A 5479-nucleotide genomic window follows, 5' to 3' on the forward strand; every position below is an offset into this window, starting at 1 on the left:
TGGGCGAAGAATTGAAAGATGTGCGGGCCTAGCTGGCTGACTCCATGAAGGAAAATAAGAGGCTGCGAGGCGGCATATTTAGTATGTGTTCAAACTTACCTTCGTGTAATTTGGCGAGGAAAGGAACTGACAGAGTTATGTCTGTAGGTATGCTAACCGGCCGTCCCGAAGAGGAGATGTCCGGATCTTTGGGCAATCTGCTACAAGAGTTGTCGCAAATGCACGAGCGAGCTCGGCAGGCGATGCAAAGTGTTGCCAAGGCCTTATGGCCATCCGCCTCCCCTCCAGGAAGTATGGAGGAGCTTGTACAGGTATTCAAGGGAGTGCGGCGGCGGTTCCGATTATGGAAGATATCGGCCTGGCGAGAAGGTGCCCGAGAGGCCTGGGCCATGGTGAAAACATGGTATACCAAGCTTGATCCGAATCATATGGCCTGGGTCGGACCTTTAGGGTCAGATGGAAAAGAAATTCCCGTTAGTTTGGTATATGACCAGGTAAAAGTAGCTGCAAAATATTCTCAATAGGATTATAAGCTAGACAACATGTTGGACGGCATAGAAGAGGAAAACAATTGTCATGGCAGACCTTTTCGCTTCGACCTCTGGACCCAATGGTGCGGAGTGTTTCCGAATACCTAGGCGGAAAAATAAACCGGGGTATGCGTGGAAACCAGGCGTAGGGGTCATAATTGCTTGAACAGACAAGTTGTATCTGGATAGCTATGTTATATTACATTGTGATTTTAAGAAACATCTTCCAGAGAGAATAGTTCCGTTAAGGGTTCCTTTCCCTGGGTTAGCATGCGTTAACGTGCATGCCTGAACTGTGATTGAAAAATCGTAGCATACGTAACATCTGGGGGTTCATAGTGTAATGAGTAAAAAAACTCTTTAGTCCGCCAACCGAATATTCCCTTAAGAACGCTAGCTTTCAGCTTCACATGCTCTGAGGTACACATCCGAATGACCCGGCAGTAACAATCGCAGAGGTGCTCCCTTTATGCCCTAGTCGAACTAACGGGAACGTAGGGCATAAGCACAGGAGCCAGGCAAACCAGCTTGGCCAAAACTTAAGTCATATCGATGCATATAATGGCGAAGAAAAGGTACATACGAGGAAAAGACACATATGTGGTGTGCTTAATGCTCGGAAAATAATAATAATAAGCTTCTGTACAAGAAGCCCCCAGGTATAATGGACGTACAATTTGAGGACGTGTACGTCATAGGTGCATGGTTTAGCCGCACGAAAGATTTAAGGCTAAAAAAAGAAAAGCGAAAAGAGAGGGAAAAAATAATGGAAACAAAAGGGAGAGGGAGATGAACAATGAGTTCAGCGCTAGGCATAAAATCTTTGGAGTTTAGCCGCGTTCCATGGGTTCGGCTCTAGGCGATTGTCTGATGCATCACGCAGGCGGTACGCTCCTCTAGTGAGAACTTCATCAATGATGAAGGGACCCTCCTACTTGGGCTTGAGTTTGTCCTTTTTCTTCTCCGGCAAGCGTAGAACGAGTTCGCCAAGATTATAAGTCTTGGCCTGCACTTCTCTGCTTTGATATCTGCAGGCCTGTTGTTGATAAAATGCGGAACGGGCTTTTGCAATGTCGCGCTCCTCCTCCAGAGCATCTAAGCTGTCCTGCTGATCAAGCTCGGCATCTCTCTCTTCATACATGCGCACTCGAGGTGAGTCATGAATAATGTTGCAGGGTAACACAGCCTCTGCGTCGTACACCATGAAGAATGGTGTATATCCAGTAGCGCAATTGGGCGTGGTCCGTAGCACCCAAAGTATGGAGTCGAGCTCCTCGACCCAGTGCTTGTCTAATTCTTTCAAAGACCGCACTAGTCTAGGCTTAATGCCGCTCATAATAAGACCATTGGCTCATTCGACTTGACCGTTTGTTTGCGGGTGACATACAGAGGCGTAATCGAGCTTAATGCCCAAATTAACACACTGGGTTTTCACCTCATCGGCTATAAAATTGTAGCCGTTATCGGTGATGATGCTGTGTGGAACACCATAATAGTGAACAACACCGGATATGAAGTCTATCACTCGTCTGGCTTCGGCCATTTTAACTGGTTTGGCCTCTATCCACTTAGTGAATTTATCCACCATGACCAACAAATATTTTTTCTTATGGCTTCCTCCTTTAAGGGGTCCGACCATATAAAGCCCCCAGACCACGAAAGGCCATGTGATGAGGATTGCTTGTAGAGTGGCATGGCATATGGCTTTGGTTGGCGAAAAGATGGCATCCAACACAATGTTGGACAAGGTCCTATGCATCTGCTCGGGCCGTCGGCCAATAGAAGCATGTATGGAAGGCCTTGCTTACAAGGGCCCGAGCCGCGGCATGGTGACCATCGAGACCGGCATGAATTTCAGCCAAGAGCTGCCGCCCCTCTTCCTCGGAGATACATATTTGAAGTACTCCGGTAGCGCTTTTCTTGTAGAGTTCTCCGTCATGAACCTTGTAGGCTTTCGAGCGCCGGACAATGCGGCACGCCTCATTCTGATCCTCAGGGAGTTCTCGCCTATTAAGGTAGGCCAAGAAGGGTTCGGTCCATGGTGCAATGACTGCCATGATAAGATGGGCCGACGGTGTTATTTTGGTGGATGATCCCCTGATGATATCGGTGTGTTTAGAATCTGGGGTTATAGTCGGATCTGGACTGGTGTTGCCGCTCTCCCCTTGCCACACCATGGATGGCTTGAAGAGCCTTTCTAGAAAGATGTTAGGTGGGACGGGGTCGCGCTTGGCTTCGATGCGAGCAAGGACATCTGCCCCTTGATTACTTTCTCGAGCCACATGATGAAACTCGAGCCCCTCGAACCGAGCCGACATTTTGAGAACGGTGTTACGGTAAGCCACCATCTTCGTATCTTTGGCATCGAAATCTCCATTTATTTGAGATATTGCGAGGTTTGAATCCCCGCGCACTTCCAGGCCTTATATGCCCATGGAGACAGCCATCCGAAGACCATGCAATAAGGCCTCGTATTCGGCTACATTGTTGAAATCTGTGTATAATATTTGGAGTACGTATTGAACTGTATCTCCAGTGGGGGATGTGAGGATAACACCCGCTCCTAAGCCTGCCAGCATTTTGGAGCCATCGAAGTGCATGACCCAGTTGGAATATGTGCGATACTCTTTAGGGAGTTCGGCCTCTGTCCATTTAGTGACGAAGTCGGCCAGTACTTGGGATTTAATGGCCTGGCGCAGTCTGTAGGTTATGTCAAATAAGAGGAGCTGAATGGCCCACTTGGCAATCCGGCCCGTGGCATCGTGGTTGTTTATTATGTCATTGAGTGGTAATTTGGAGGCCACTGTGATTGAGAACTCTTGAAAGTAGAGTCGTAGCTTCCGGGATGCCATGAACCACATATGCTATTTTTTGGTAATGAGGGTACCGGGATTTGCATGGTGTGAGGAAAGTGGATACGTAGTATACCGGCTTCTGAAGCGGGAATTTGTGTTCGTCCTTCTTTCGTTCAACGACGAGCACCGCACTCACGACCTGGTGTGTTGCCGATATGTATAATAACATGGGTTCACTAACGTTCGGTGTGGTCGGGATTGGGTTGCTCACTAAAAGAGCCTTTATTTCTTCCACTCTAGCAGTTGCTACATCATTCCACTCGAAGTGATCGGTGCATCGGAGAAGGCGATAAAGTGGCAATGCCTTTTCTCCTAGTCTGGAGATAAAGCGGCTTAAAGCTACCACACATCCGGCTAGTTTATGGACTTGTTTAAGGTCTGTTGGCGTAGCCAACTATGACAAAGCTCGGATTTTAGTTGGGGTCGCCTCAATTCCTCTATCGGAAATGATGAAGCCCAGCAGTTTTCTAGCGGGAACACCGAAAACACACATTCCGGATTGAGCTTGATGTCATATGTACGGAGATTGTCGAATGTGAGATGCAGATCGTCTATTAATGACTCGACGTGCCTAGTTTTGATAACGACGTCATCTACATACGCTTCAACTGTCTTGCCGATCTGTTTCTCCAGGCATGTTTGAATCATGCATTGGTAGGTGGTGTCCGCATTTTTAAGTCCGAAGGGCATAGTGTTGAAGCAGAACGGCCCATATGGGGTAATGAATGTTGTTGCGGCTTGGTCGGACTCCTTCATTTTGATTTGATGGTATCCGGAGTATGCGTCGAGGAAACACAGTGAGTCTTGTCCGGCTGTAGCATCAATAATCTGATCGATGCGAGGGAGGGGAAATGGATCCTTAGGGCGGGCCTTGTTGAGGTCTTTGAAATCGACGCATAGGCGCCAGGGTTTATCCTTCTTTGGCACCATCACCAGGTTTGCCAGTCAGTCCGGGTGTTTTATTTCTCTGATGAATCCGGCCTCGATTAACTTGGCTAGCTCCTCCGCCATAGCTTGTCATTTGGGTTCGGAAAAGCGCCGTAGTGTTTGCTTGACCGGTTTATATCCCTTCAGTATGTTTAGGTTGTGTTCAGACAACCTGCGTGGGATTCCCGGCATATCAGAAGGGTGCCAGGCGAACATGTCCCAGTTCTCGTGCAGGAACTCTCATAGCGCGGCGTCAACCGTTGGGTCCAGCTGTGCCCGAATGGATGCTGTCTTCTTGGGGTCCGTCGGGTGGACTTGAAAATTGACTATTTCATCTTCTGGTTTAAAGGAGGTGGATTTGGGTCGTTTGTCCAGGATCACGTCATCCCTATCCACCATGGAGCGTAGTGCGGTTAACTCTTCGGCCGCGAGGGCTTCAGACAGTGCCTCAAGGGCCAGCGCTGCGGTTTTGTTTTCGGCGTGGAGTGCTATGTCCGGATCACTGGAAAGAGTGATAATACCATTAGGCCCGGGCATCTTGAGCTTCATGTACCCGTAATGAGGTATAGCTTGGAAGCGTGCAAATGCATCTCGTCCTAATAAGGCGTGATATCCGCTGTTGAAAGGGGCCACTTGGAAGGTTATCTCTTCGGACCGATAATTCTTCGGCGTGCCGAATACCATGTTGAGTGTGATTTTTCCTGCGCATCGTGCCTCCTGACTGGGAATGATTCCTCAGAAGGTCGTGCTACTTTGCTCAATGCGGCTCCTCTCTATTTCCATTTTGTTGAGAGTTTTCTCGTAAATGAGGTTTAGTCCGCAGCCGCCGTCCATGAGCACTTTGGTAAGCCGAAAGCTGTCCATGATTGGACTGAGGACCGAGGCGGCTTATTCCCTGGATTGTCCTGAATTTTGGTTCATCACCGGCATTGAAAGTTATGGTCGTGTCGTCCCAGGGGTTTATTGCTGCAACTTGGCACACTTCAGTGAGGACGCGGAGTGCCCTTTTGCGCCTATTGTTTGAGGTGAAAGTATCGAAGACCGTCAATACTCTAAGGTCATCATCTTTCATGGGGTGTTGCTCTGCGGTATTTTTGGTGAGGAAATCCTCGCCGCTCTTGGACACTTGCCAGAGTATCCAACATGCTCTAAGGCTGTGGGTTGGTA

The sequence above is a fragment of the Triticum dicoccoides genome, chromosome 3B, assembly GCF_002162155.2.
Source record: "Triticum dicoccoides isolate Atlit2015 ecotype Zavitan chromosome 3B, WEW_v2.0, whole genome shotgun sequence".
Taxonomy (NCBI): Eukaryota; Viridiplantae; Streptophyta; class Magnoliopsida; order Poales; family Poaceae; genus Triticum; species Triticum dicoccoides.